Source organism: Lepidothrix coronata, unplaced genomic scaffold (genome assembly GCF_001604755.1).
Source record: "Lepidothrix coronata isolate B3197 unplaced genomic scaffold, Lepidothrix_coronata-1.0 Scaffold73, whole genome shotgun sequence".
Lineage (NCBI taxonomy): Eukaryota > Metazoa > Chordata > Aves > Passeriformes > Pipridae > Lepidothrix > Lepidothrix coronata.
This window is the reverse complement of record NW_016690253.1, coordinates 2,965,489-2,980,554: the sequence shown is the minus strand read 5'-3', so window position 1 is coordinate 2,980,554 and position 15,066 is coordinate 2,965,489.

Here is a 15,066-nt window from a genome sequence, read left to right as displayed (position 1 = left end):
AAAACTCCCATCACTAATCCGTACTACTCCCCTTCCTAGAGAAAAGAAAGGACTGGGGTTACCATGCTCTCAAGGGATGATGAAACCATTATGGTCTTCTCTATATACCCAAAAGAAACCTTTATCAGCCTGTGTTTGGGGCCAGAGGTCTGCAAAAAGCAATGCTCTTAAAAATGAAATAAGAAGCCTTGAAGAATTTTTATTTGCTATCTCTGCTCACAGGCAATTAGAGGAGCAGGACATAAGGTCTGGTCTATGTGGAGAGACTTCTCTTTCTTTCTTTCTTTCATTCTTTCTTTCTTTTTTCCTTCCTTCCTTCCTTTCTTTCCTTCCTTCCTTCTTTCCTTCCCTCTTTGTTTTAATTGTACAGCTCTTGCACCACAGAAATGTGTCTTGCATGAGAACTAAAGACAGAAAGAGCACTCCCTCCATAAAAAAGTCTAATCAATACCACTGGGCAGCCAGAGCCAAAAACATGTCAAAAGTGAGTTGGGAATTAAAATGAAGTAACAGATGTCATCTAAAACCTCAAGGCATGATGAAGGGCTGAATCATGCCCTGCCTGGCTAAACAGCCCCAGAAGGATGGGAACTGTGAGACCAGGGAATTCTTTGGTGTTGGATGTTAGACAGAAGGGTGGAAGAGCAATGGAAAACCATATGAGCAACAACAGGGAAAATTACCCAGCCAGCCCTGGAGAGTTTGACCCTGTTGTGGGAGAAACAGGTGGGAGGGACGAGATACCAAGTGCACAACAGTTAAAATGGCACTTGGAAATGGGGGGAAGCAGGAATGTGCAGGGACCACAGAACAAGGGGGGCAGGGGGAGGTTACCCCGTGCTGGAGCCAGAGAGGGGCTACCGTGTGGGTGAGGGCAGGAACCTGCCCAAAAGAGGATAACAGGAGGATTTATGAGCCCAGCGATAATGAAAGCCAGTTATCCGTGACCATCTTAAATTTTGTCAGAGAGAGGATGAGAGAAACCATCTCCGGGGGACAGGTTGGAAGATTTAACGCCACCGTTCCACAGCATAATCACGAAATGAGCCCCCCCACGCTGGCTGCTGCTCCCTGGGACAGGGACTGCCTCCTGCCCGGGCTCCCAGGGCTGGTCAGGGCTGAGCCACCGCCACCACAGAGGGCAGCTCTGAGCCAGCCGCAGAGGGAGGGAGGTTAAGTAACACAGGAGGCACTTCAGAGGGGCTCAGCATCTCTCCCAAAGCCCAAGGAGGGTCAGGATGCCACCAGCCTGCTGCAGCCCAAATGCAGGATGCACCAAAAGGCTCAGACACCAAGGGCATCACGCTGGTCCTGTCCAGTGGCACACACCAGCAGACCCACACATCCTTGCTCCCACAGCTCTGGCAAAGGACACTGCATTTCCAGCCCAGCTGCTGCAGTGCCCCTTGTCCCAGCCACGGAAAAGGGGACACGGCCACAGCAACATCCCGGGGCTGGAGAGGGTCAGATCCTGAGAAGGTCCTTTCCTTCCCCAGCACAAGGTGTACAGAACCTCTGCCCACACTCTGAGCTACTCCTCTCTCTCTGCATCACACGGGTCCTGTTGAGCAGGGGTGCTCACACCCACTGCTTTACCTGCACCCTGCACGTGTCCTCCCCTCCATCCCACCAGCCCTCAGGTCCTTGCACCACTGGTGGACCAGCAGACATGCCCAGTGGGTAGGGCTTTCATGGCAAGGACCTGGGGAGCATGAACTCAGCCAGAAACAGCAAACCCAGGAGCCTCTCCCCGAGCCTGGGGAGGTGGCTCACTGCCCAACAGCACCAACAGCAAGGAAGGAAGCCCCTGGCTCTAGGCAGGGACACTGGGGCACCAGGGGACAGGGGAGGAGCAGCCACAGCCACTGCAGCCTCCAGATCTGCAGATGGATGCCATGGGAGCTGCCTGCCTCCCCCTCTGCAACCGAGCAGCCGTAACATGCTCTCCCCGAGAGCGAAAGAAATCAGGTGAGCAATGTCTACAAGTCCATATGGAGGGGCTGGGATGCTGCCCAAGCTTCAGCTCGAAAAAAAGTGCACATTTTATGGTATAAATATTTTGGTTTGCCTCCTCTTCTCCAGCCCACAAGCTCCAGCACGGAAACCACAACAGCAGCCCTCCTCACAGCCGTCTGGCTGATCCCCACAGGAACCGAGGTGTGCCACAACAAAAGCCCACACACACTGACCTGGTGGCTGGGGCAGAACCCCCCAGCTCTGCACTGCTCCTCTCCCTGCAAACACCCACATGCCTCCCAGGCAGTGCCTTGAAGGAGAGAGGCTTCTGACAGAGTGGAGAGGGGCTCTCAGCTGCTGAAAGCGATTACCACGTTTAGGACCAATTTGATGCCAGGCTGCCTTGCAGCACCACCCAGCTCTCATGGAGCTGTTTGGTGCCTTTTGTTCCTGTTATCTCCCATGATAGAAAAGAGCTGAGTCTGATTCCTTTCCTGTTAACAGCCTAAAATCATAGAATGAATCACACGATGGCTTGGGTTGGAAAGGACCTTAAAGATCATTTCGTTCCAACCCCCCTGCCATGGGCAGGGACACCTTCCATGGATCAGGTTGCACCAAGCCTCATCCAACCTGGCCTTGGACACTTCCAGGGATAGGGCATCCACAATTTCACTGGGCAACCTGTTCTAGTGCCTCATCACCATCACGGTAAAGAATTTTTTCCTAATATCTAATCTCTAAAAACTAACGCTTGCTCTGAAATTCGAACAAAGGCTACAATGCAATGGGGAATCTGTCCATCCTGTCACAACACTCCCGACATGAGCCCTTTCATCATCAGTAGAGCATCTCCCTGGGATGCATCCACACTGTTGTGGGTCCTGTCCTTACCCTACACATCTGCCAGCCCACCATGAGCCACAAGCCTCCCCATTTTCCAGTCTCCTCCTCTTTTCCTCAGCCCATCTGAGCTGTTCTCTGCCATGGCCAGTGCAGGATCTGCACTGTGATGTACAAGCACAGAGGGAAGAAGGGGGTGTATCTTCTTTAACTATCAGAGCACCTGTGGCCTTGTCTTACCATTGTTGAGTACAAAGAGGACTGAGCTGCCACCTCCCACAGGTGCAAGGGGAGCACTGTGATTTAGCCCTGGTGCCAGCCCCAAAACTTCCTCCAAGGACTTGGGAAAATGAGGTAGGAATCTGGTGATGTGAAAATGTATTCATTTGATTAAAATGGAGAGGAGAGAAAATCAGTCAGCGACTTTCTTACCCGTGTCCTCTTGGAACGAGTACAAGAGAAGGAAAGAGAATTTGTCTAATAAAGGTGTTAAAAGAAATTATTCGCCAGGGTACACTTTATGGTTTTTAATCTTGAGAAATGAGATTTGAGTCCTGTCAGCCTCAGCCCTGCTTTGGTTGTGACTGCAGCTGACCAGACCCAGTCCTTCACCCCGCTCTGTCAGCGGGGAGAGACCGGGAGCGGCTCGAGGAGCTGCTGGTTTGCCTCCAGACATCCAGAGCAGGACAATTTTAACCTGCCAGGCTCGCTCAGACAGTGCCTCCCTGTGTGTGTGCCCCAAAGCTACACACCCAAGGCAAAACCTGAGCTTGGGATCTGCACTTACCTGGGCAAACATTTGTTTTGTGCTCTAACAGCAAGGTGAGCACGCTATTCCCCTGTGTAAACAGCCACTCTCCAGACATAAGCACTTCTGAGCTGTGCTGTCCTTCTCTCTTGAAACAGCCACTTTGCAGGTGAAATCTGCTGCATTCTCCTGTGTCAACAGAGTCAGTGCTTGAGGCTGTCCTGGACTCCACTGAAATGTCTCCTGTTTTGGATGGGACAGTCCAAGGGAGTTTGTTTATTTATCCATTTATAGTTGCACTCTCTTCATTGTGTCATCCCAGCAGAAGGGGCTGCAAAGCAGGAGTAGAAAGAAAGGAGGATCAACAGCACAGGTACAAAGGAATAAGGGGTAAAATACATTGTGTGTTTAACCTCTGAGGTTAATGTTACAGCTGCCTTGAAAGAGAAAGGCAAAGGGAAGATGTTACAATCCCATTCCCAGCAGTCAAGAGGGCACTGGTTAGACCCTCAAGAAAATCCTTCAGCATCAACAGATGGTGGCATCACACAAGTTTCCCTGGAAAACATTTTTGTCATGACTTTGCCCCTTGGTTTTAGGTTCCTGTCAGGATATGTTTGGTGATGTGTGGGTGAGTTATCACCATTCAGCCCACTCTGGATGCTCATTTGGATTACTCAGCTATTCTGAGCTGCCTGCAGTGGTCTGGGACAGGATTGATGCCCCATATCTCTTCTGTTTCTGTTGAGATGTAAATTCACAGGGTATTGAAATGAGCCCCCCTAAAGGACCCAGGCTGGGAAGGAGAAAGCTCCTAAACCTTCTATACCACCTAACTCACCCCATGCCACAGGATGGGGTCATTGTCTCCTCTCTATAGTTAGGGAAGCCAAGGCAGGAAAAGTGAAATTATTTGCCCAGAGTCACTCATCAGAAGGCTATCCACACTCAAGAAGGTTAAAAAGAGCAGAGAAGGACACCTGAGTGAGCTGGTGAATGGAGGACACATGGTATAAATGCAGTGTAGAGGAACAGAGCTTGCTCAGCCTTGATAAAGCAAACTGGCAGTGATGTGATTTTTTTTCCTCTATAAATACATCTGGAGGCCAAACACTGGGGAGGGGGGAAAAAGCTATTTAAGCTGAAGGACAGTAGCAGCACAAGAAAACATCCATATTAATGTCTGAGGAAGTAAAAGAGCAAGTTACAGGGAGAAGGAAGGGAGGAATGAATGGCCTGAAGGAAAGACAGAAGAGATCCAGGTGGGACAAACCCCAAAGCTGCCAGGCAGGTGCCAAGCAGGAGCTGCCTCTCCCAGAGAAATATTCATGTAGGAGCGATGCCCTTGCAGAGTTCAGGGTCCATCCACACGCTTCCTGCCTGACAAGGTTAAATAGAGAGGCAGAATTAGACAATTTTTGGCACCAAGTGGGAGAAGGGGCTGGATAGGAGGGCAGGAACAGGGCTGTGGAGGAGCATCTCTGAGAGGCAGAGACGTGCAGTGCAGGGCCTGAGCGGGGTGTGCAGGGAGCACTGGGGAAGAAGCTGCCATCCTGCTCCCCCACAGGAGCAGCAGGAAAACAAGTGCCTGGGCCCACAGGAGAAGCTGATGCCTCCTTGCCCTCACCTCCCTGAGGCTTTCCCTACACACTGACAGCTGCTGGGAAAAGCCATGGTGTCCCTGGGTTGTGGATGGGACAGCAAGGGGTACAGATCCCCCCAAATGCCACCAGCCAGCACAGCATCCTCAGCACATCCCCTGTGCTCTGCTGTCCTCTTGGCTCAGAAGCAGAGCCAGATATTGCTTTCTCAGCTCCCCTCTCCCAGGAGCAAGCTGAGATTTCCATAACAGTTAAAAACAAGCCTTTGTTATTAGCCCTGTGAATTATTTATTCTGTCATAATTAATGCAGGACCGTTAACGGCCATGGCAGAGCTCCCCAGCTCGGCTGTCTGCAAACACCACCCCACCTCTGCTCACCACCTCGGCATTAAATATGCATTGGGGCTGATAAATGGCTCCATCACACTGATCACCGCCAGGCTGTTGAACAAAGCGCTCGGAGCACGGACACTTCCCTCGGGAAGGGCTGTGCCGAGGTAAACTGGAGATGGCTGGGGAGGGAGGCAGCTCCCAGCAGCACAGGCTCACTCCCCTCTCACAGCCCCTGCTCTTCCCACCGGACAGAGACACATTCCTGGAGGTGGTATGTGAGCCATCCCCGCATAAATCAGTCCCTTCAGGCTCTGGGTTCATGTCTGGACCTCTCTGTTTTCAGGTCAGGTTTGGAGTGGATGAACACCCCCAAACCCTTCTTGCTTTTCAGCCCTGTCGGGTTTGCAGAGGTACCAGCTGGGGTGCAGGGCTCCAGGAACAGTGACCACGAGACACTGGCATGTTCTGGGAAGGTGCCCAAGCCTGCAGTGGGCAGCAGGAACCACAGGCTTCCCCAGACTTTCCAAGCCCTGGCAGTGAAGGACACACAGCCACCTCCCTTTATGTCCCCCAGGCATCTCTGTAAACACTCCTTTGACGTGGCAGAGGATTTTGGTATCCCATTCCCCCATCCCTTGTCACAGGGGACTTGGGTTCTCCTGGAGCAGCACCAGTGCTGGTCACTTCACCATTTCTCACCCTCCCAGCCTTCTATAGGGAGATGGAGTGAATCCTACCCATGCAGAGCACAGCACACTGTCACTTGTCCCCATCCATGTCCAGTCACTTGTCCAGCAGGGAGGCTCCAGGACTGCAGACTCTGAGTCTTCTGTTGTGGAGAAGATGACTGAGAAAGGAGCCTGCAGAGCCAGAGAAGATGCCCCCAACCCAGCCCCTGGAGGGGGATGCCCACACTTCCTGGGCCTCCCAGAACCATAAAGAGAAGGGGTAGACTTCCATTGCCTTCAGTAGTTTTACAGGGTTTAATTAAATGCCCAGAGAGAAGGAGGGAGAGGGGGAGTAGCCTGCCTAATTAATAAAACAAGAGGAAATTAACAGCTGCTATGAAGCTGCTGAACTCTTATGCTACTTTCTCAGACCAGCCCTTAAGAAGTAAAGTAATTTCAGAGTATGAGGCTTTCTCAGACTCAGAAGACTTTCAGGCAGAGAGCTGTGCTGGGAACCTGAGGAACAGAACTCCTTAAGGACAGGTATTACAGAATGCCTCAGGAACTCTGTAACAAGCTCACTGGTCGTTAAACAGGTGAAAAACAAAACAAAACAGCCAAATCCAGGCTCAGTGCAACAAGTCAACATGCCAGGGATCGACACCTGGAAGCTGTTACTCCTTACCCAAAATTCCCTCCCATTAACATCCCTCTGTCAGGCTGTGTCCTCCAGGACACCCTGTACCTCAGCACCCCAATGCTGCTCGTTCTACACCTTCTTCCTTTTCCAAAACTGCCACTTCTTCTGGTTGGCAGATGCCAAAAAATAAAGAGAGAAAATCTGGTCTCAATAACAGCTAAGTTTGATTTAAATGTGGAACATGGGTATAGAGCACACAGATTTGATCAGGAGGCCTGGAGAGCAGCAGTTGTGCAGCCTGGCTCCGTGACATTTCTCCAAGCAGCCTTTCCCTGGCTAAGCTGGTGATCTGACTCTAACATGGAGGTCTGAACCCAGTAGTTGTGACTGGGGCTCGTGGAGGTGCTCCCATCCCACCACTCAGAGGGAGAGAGAAAAAGAAGCATTAAACAGGTATTGTCTGGGCTAATCCTGGCCCAGCAGTGAAGTGCACTTAAAATGACCCTTCCCTAAGCTTCATCTCTCTCATTTGACGTTTCTCTTATTCGAGGATCTTTCTGGCTGCAACATCTATTTCTCTGTCAACAGCCCTCGGTGCATCTCCCTTGCTATCTTTAGCCTCGGTTTATTGATCCCTCATTCCTATCTATCCATCTAACTCTTTTGTGCTTATTTCTGCCCGCCACTCCATTTACTGCGGTACACCTGTCCTGTTTCACAATGTGCAGCTCATGTCAGCCCCTTTTCCCATGTTTCCCGTCCCCTGGTGAGGAGGGACACCAGGCAGGGCACTGCACAGCTGCTGGGCAGGGGCTGGGAGATGAGAAGCCTGGCAGGCAGAGCTGCTTTCTGCCAGGAAGAAACCCCCTTTGGCAGGGCTGGAGCATCCCCTCGACTGTGCCTGGGAGGGAGTTAAATAAAAATCGGGCAGCAGCCACCGGAGCTGTGATGCCGGACCTTCTGCCCTGCAACTCCTGCTGTGACACACCTTATCGGAGGAGATTAGTCAGAACCTCGATCCTAATGCTGCCTCTGAATCCCAAACACCAGCCGTACCCTTGGAGATAAGGGCATCTGTGTCAGCGGCGTCAGCTCGCCACGCCGGCTGCTGGATCAGGGCAGAGCAAGGAACAGGGAAAGGCAGATGAAGGGAGAGGGAAAAAAAAAGACCGAGAAAAGAGGGAGGATGAAGGTGTGCCCTCAGAGTTGCTCTTGTTTGGTTTTCACCTTTCATGTCTCTAAAGGTGAACTGGGAAAAGGAGAGGCCAAGAACAAAGCCCTGTCACTTACTCCGGCTCGTTAACTCATTATCCTTAATGTGTGCCATGCTGTGGCAGGCAGAACAAGGTGAAGGAGAAGGATTTTCTGTCTCAGAGCAGGGAAATAAAGCCCCTCCCTACGTGGCAGACAGCCACTCTCACAGGGTTTGAGCTGACGGATGCCCAGATTGCCCCCCCAACACTCCTCCCCAGGGCTGGGCAGAGCTGAAACCCTCACAAAGCACCTGGCCCAGATTTTCCTGATCTTCTGTGGGACCAAGAACGCTGGAGGCCCCTTCTCTGGACATCACCAAGCCCACGTCTACTGTGCACAGAGCATATCGAGAGTGACACACAAAACCACTGGGACATCCATCTGTCACGAAGGTTGGCAGCTGGAATCTCTTACCCTCTGCTGAGGAATGGGGCTGGGAGCATTAACACAGGCTCAGACTCATCAGCAGTCACCACAGCTACATGTGGTGAGCAAGGTGGGGATGGAAACCCAGACCCTGGGCAGAAGGTAGGTCTGGATCCTCAGCAAGTGCCCCTTGTGTCTATAACAGCTTTCCTAAGGATGGTTCATAACTGTAAAGCAGCCTGCCCTCCAGGCAAAGCTAACCAGGTACATTTGCAGAGTGTTGACTCACCTGGAAAGCCAGAAGAAAGTCCAGCACTTGTTCTGAGTGAAACTGAGACCTCAGAAAATCCCAGGGAATCCCCAAATCCTGAGCCCGCCAAGGAGGGTGACGTGACCACTCCCAGGAGCACAGATGAAGGCTGAAGGGGGAACATGCAGCTCCATGAAAATATGGCCAAGGGAACTGCCAAACCTGACACCCCTCTGTGGAGTGGGGGCAGACAAATGTCATGGCAATTATCTCCAGGAAAGTGTAGGGGTTTCCACTGAACACTGCCCTGTAGGATGGGATCCAGGAGGACAAAGCACTGCAGATGTGTCCTGAGTCACAAAGGACTTGTGCAGTAGAAATCTTGAGGCTAAACCTCATGGCCCACAGCAGCTCAGGGACAGAAATTCTCCATTTCTCTGCCTGGTTTCATGGACTTCTCAGGCTGGCTTGTTTGGTTGAAAAGATGTTCCAACCTGGGCCATGGCTGGTTCATGACCACCAGAAGACATGGGGACATCCTTTGGGGACAGGATGTTTTTAGGGACCCAAATGCTCATCCACATTGCAGAAGGAAGAGGAGGGGAAGGGAAGGGAGGAGAGGGGAGGGGAGGGTTAGGGAGGGAAGCTAATCAGCCTTAATTAGGCTCATCAAATATTCATCTGGTAATTTCTCTGAATTTACAGAGAACATTAGCAACATCAATACAATTCATTGGCTCTTTGAAGATCTGCAGCATGAAGCAGAGCCACTCCAAAAAAGAGAGAACAAGCTGGGAAGGAAGGGCATGGGTTTAAGCAGGCAGTGAAGTACTGTGGGGATGGGAGGCCTCAGGCATTGAGATTTGCTCCATCAGGACCTTCAGAGATGCTGAGATTAGCTCAGGGCCCTCCAGCTGACACTACACCCCCCTGCCCTGCATTCCAGCTGCAACTGAGGCTGGAGAATGGAAAAGGCATAACAGCCAACTGCTCCCTGCAAACAGGTCCATCAGTCTGAGTTCTCCCAGAAAGCACAAGCTACACCCATCATGTCTGACAGAAAGCAATCAAGCCAAGGCCAACTTACAGGGAACCTTTGCCATTGCTCTGCAGTAGAAAGATTTCCATAAACTGCTGGTTTGGTTGGTTTTTTTTTCATGAGACATTTTCTCTCAGTTTGTCTTTCACTAAAGGTCATTCTTAAAGACAGCAGCCCACTGGTGCCCATCAGTCAGAGGCTCTGACAAGCCAAGGGACCTGTCAGACCACATTTTGCCTCAAGGTTTTACGTTCAACATTTTCTACTTTCCTAACAGAGTTTTCCCTCCGAGGCCAGCACACCATCAGAAACCAGGGAGCACCAGTACAGGGTAGAACTTGGTATAGGAGAGGTCTCACCAATCCATGTTACTGCCGGGGAGGTGCAGGAAATCTCAAAGTAGACATTATCCAGGCAGCAGGATACAGTCCCAAATTCAGGAGTGTCCAGATAATGGTGAGATATGCAGAGATCACAGGGGGTTGAATGGGAATAAGACTCCCTGGAAGAGTCTTGTAAGAAGAGCTTGTATCAGCACATGATATTAAAAATAATAATTTACACTTCCCTTCCATGGAGGGAGCTGGAAGGCAGGCATGAGCCATGTCTGCCAGAGTTATGAGTTCATTAAGGATGCAAGGGGTGGCCCAGAGAGACCTGCTCAGGACACCACCTGGGAATCCCACCTATGGATTAAAGACCAGGTAGGAGGGAGAAGGGAGTGCCAGGGAGCAGAGAAGGCTCACTGTGCAGTACAGCACCACGTAGTTGTTCGTAGCTGTGGTACAGATAAATGATGTAAAAGCTGAAGTAGGGTGAACCACCAGAGGCCTCAAAATAAGCTGCAGGGGCAGCACTATGAGCCCGAGCCCTGAAGCTGTGGGCACAGGTGATGTGGGACCCCCCCCACACACATCTCATGGATGGCAATGCAAACTTGGGAGCTGAGCAAAACCCCCCTCAGGGGTAACAGAAGCATCAGACAAGGAGCTGTCACGTGGATGTGCAAGGTTAACAGGTTTAGTCAAGTCAGATGCAATGTGACCTCACAGACAAGTGAAGAAAGAGCCTGTTGGAAAACACGTGAAAATAGCCCAAAGTGGACTCGAAGAGGAGGAATCCCCTGTGGTGAGGGGCTCAGTGCTCCTGGCAAAGAGCTGAGGAGGGTGATGGCTCCTTGCCCACACTGCCTGCACCCCAAGGGAGCCAGGGGAGCCCAGCACCAGGGGGAATACAGGCTCTGACTTGCAGAGCAGCTTTAACTGCAGCAGTGCTGATGGCATTTGTTAGGTATTGATTGCACAATCGATAGGCTGTCAGTGTTAGCAGCATTTTAACTGGACTGGTAATAAAAACAACTGTTCATTGCATTTTTGGTTATATTGTCAAAATTTTAAACTAGGCAAACAGTACATTTTGAGGCTTGGCATGAGAAAGGTGTATTTGGCTTTTGGCAGATAACACCCTCCAGCTCAGCTAACACATCTCTGTCCTGCCCTGCCTCCTAGAGTGGATGGGATATAGGGAACTGCTATGCACTGATAGCTCAACATCATCCCTTTCACAGAGACCTGGTCAGAGGTAGCACCTCTCAGCTCTTTCCCCTGCCAAGCAACATTCATGGGTCAGGGCACAGACCAACTCACTTCCTCCACCCTGCACAGCCACCCACTGTGGCTGTGTGAGCTCTGAAAGCCCCTTCAGCAGCCCATCTCTGCCTTGCATCCAAGGCCTTGGCACGCCAAGGCAGAGTGGAAAAGCACAGAGCTCTGCTCTCAGTCTGCTGCTGATCCCACTGCAGAGGCAGCTGAGGGGACAGCAGGGACTGCCTCACATCAGGTAGCTGAGCTACATCCCCAAGAGCAGCCCAGGTCAGAGGCAGCAAAGAGAGGCTTTGAAACTCTGTGAAGGACCAATCTGCCCATGGGAAAGCACATCCATGCCCATGCAGACAGCAGCATGTTACCAGTTCATATAAGACCTGAGGGTATTACAGCGTGCTGAGCCCCTGTAGCAGCAGGAAGCCCTTTGCTCCTGTGCGTGGGGATCAACAGGATCCCTTTTCAGGGCAAAGGACATCCCCCTGTGACTGCTGGGGCTTCCCACCTGCATCTGCCCACAGCACTAAGCTGGATCTGGACTCTTTGCTCAGCTTCCCTCAGCACCCCAAATAAACCAAGCTGTTCTCCATCTCCTTTGCATGCTCCCCCTGCAACTCCTCTCCGCCTCCATCCCTGTGCCTGGCAGCATCTCAGTCCTCCCAGGGGCAAGAAACAGCCTGTCCTTACAGCCCACCCAGGGTAACATTTCCCCACAACAGGCTCGCTTTTAATTTGCTTACCCAAGCAATAAAGCAGAAATGAGAAATGGCAGCTAATTAAAAGTATTGATTCCTGTGGCATTCAAGACTGTCCGGACCAAGTCACAGGGGGAAAGAGGGATGAGGAGCCTGGAAGAAGAACAGGGGACAGTAAGACTGCAGTGCTGCAGACAGGTGTCTGCAGCAAATAAGAGCTGCTCTGACAACCCTGCTTGTACAACACACTGTCCACAAGACACCGGTTCTTTTCTTTACCAGAAAAATCTCCAAGATTCCCATCACATCAGCTCCATGTGAACCCTCGTTTGACATGGCCCTTTTATTTCTAAGACTAGCTGGTAGTAGGCAGACAAAAATCCTGAAAAGGGGGAAAAGCACATTGGGGATGTGTTTGTGCAGCGATGGCACAGCGCACTCAAAGGTCACCGCTCGCAGAGCCCTCTGACCTTCACGTCTGCGAAGCCACACACAAACACACAGAAGATGTTGTCTTTGTGACTCAGGTACACACAGGACTCAGAGGGTGCCCGGGGCCAGCAAATCCAGACAACTTCCAGCTCATCCGCTCTGCACACACCACTGGAGCCTCCCTGCTACGAGACGGGTTTTAAAACCAAAGCCGGCGCCTGTCGCTGCCTGTCCATGGGGATGGGAGCAGGGGAGATGGAGGACACCAGCAGGGCCTCAGGGCTCTGCCATGGCCAGGTTTCTCTCAGCAGAAACCCACAGTTCATGGGAATGTCCTCAAACTGAAAGGCTAGGTTTAGGTTTGATATTAGGAAGATATTCTTCCTGCGAGGGTGGTGAGGCCCTGGCACCAGAAGAGTTGTGGATGCCCCATCCCTGGAAGAGTTCAAAGCCAGGCAGGATGGAGCTCTGAGCAACCTGGTCTAGTGAAAGACATCCCTGTACATGGCAGGGGGGTAGAACTAAATAATCTTTAAGGTCCCTTCCCACCCAGGCCATGCTGTGATTCTATATAGGTGAGGAAGATGCTCACGACAAGAAAGGAGCTGGAGTTGCCTCTGCCTGGCCAGTGTGGGTCTGTCTGGATGGGAAGGTAGCAGCTGTATCCTCACTTCTCAACAAGGGTAAAAAAACTTTGTCTCAAGAGACAAGCCAAGTGAAGAGCATGTGGAGAGTGCTCTGTCAGAGACAGAGCTGTGAATAGACTCAGGAGCACCCACAGCCACCCCTGAGGGGAGAAACTGCCACTCTCTTGCTCTGCACTCCCCATGCCAACATATCCCCAGCCCTCTGTCTTGTATAGCTACCAACAGCTGTCCTCAAGGGATCAGAAAAGGGCCAGAAACTGTTCCTGAAGGCTTGCTCCCCATCCCTCTGACCTCACACACCAAGCAAACGACACCACGACCCAGAGTACAAATGAAATGGTGTACCCAAGTGCAGCATCCCCTTCTGAGGACTCAGAAGCAAGGAAGAACCTGCAGGAAATTCCTTTTCCTCTGAATATGCTCCAAAACCTTCACAGAGAAGTGCCAGAGTACCTTAAAAATTTCTTACCTTCAAAACTGCCCTGTCAGATTCCTCAGCAAGGTTTGCACCCACCTCATGGGGAGATCTTCCCCCACTGCCTGGTGTGTTATCCTGGCTTCCCCTGAGCTCCAGGGGGGAATTCAGGCACACACTTGGGCTCCTTTTTCTCACTTCTGCCAGCCTATCCTGTTTTCCCCAGAGAGAAGCCTGCTCTGCCCAAGCTCTTCAGGCCATCCTGCCTTGCCAAGCGGGCAGTTCTTCCTAAAGCACAGCCAGGCATGGAGAGGGCCAGTGGCCACTTCACCAGCACCCCCCTGCCACCATCCCACACCACACACAGGGATCACAGCACTGGAGGGGGTCAAAGGTCCTGCTGCAACTGCAGGTAATCCATGCAGGCAGGCAGGCAGAGGGATTCACTCTCTGTAACAGACTTTATCTGGCTCCGAGAGGGATAAACCTAAATCCTCTACTGTATTTCCCCTCCACTCTCTAGTCCAGAAGATGTAATGTGACATGTGGCCGAGACTAAAAGGTAATTTTAGGAACAGTTCCAGCAGAAATGTGTCACTTGGGGCAGGGAAGGTGCAAGGATGACTGAAGTCACAGAGGAAGGAGAGGGAAGAAGACCTGCAGTCTACAAACATCCCTCCTTGCAGCCCCTGGCTCTGCAAGTTCTCATCCTAAACCGACTGCATGGTTTAGGAGGAGGAACCAGCCAAGGTGGGTGTCCCCATAAGAGGTGGCAAGCTCACAGGCAACCAGTCCTGTCACCTACCCCAAGCCTGGATCCTTGCTCCAAGACCTGCAGCCCTGCCAAAGCTGCCTGGCTCCCACCCCCTGCACTGCCCAGGCACAGCTTGTCTGAACTGTGCTCTCCCAGCAATGGGAAGAGTCTGCTGGGCTCTCCCAAACCCCATCCTGCTCCAGCTGAGTTACTGAACACCATCTCAGCTTGAGCCTTTCCCCCATAGACCACCAGCCTGGGGAATTTCTCTTGGGAGACCACCTGCAGTTCTGGGCTGAGGAGGGCACCAGGGAGAGCCCCACGATGGGACAAGGAAACCTTCACCCTCAGAAGCCCCAAACCAGTGGGTCAGGGGGAGAAAGGGTGTTGGGAAGGCACCCAGGATCTTCCATCCAGCCCTCCAAGGAAGATGGTTGAGATGGCTTCACCTCCTGCTCACCATCACCCTGAGCTGCTGTCATGGCAACATACACTTGGATTCAGGAATCCAAGTACTTTGGATTGGGTACTTCTGCCTGTTTAACCAAAGAGAAGGCAGCACCAGGAAAGAAGGAGAGCGAGTCAAACACCATGGGAGCTCACAGACAGGCTGGCCTGGACCTGCATGATGTGCAGGTCTGCAGCCTCCTGCCGCCTACAAGAGGGGTGCCTTCATCCAATTAGGTTCTGCTCCTCATGGCTGGGAAATGTGCTCATGGGGATGGTGATACGGCCCCCACACCACACTGAGAGCCCACATGAAGACAGGGAGATAGAGGACTTTGGCTCCACAAGAAAAAACTGGGACCCAACACCCACCAGC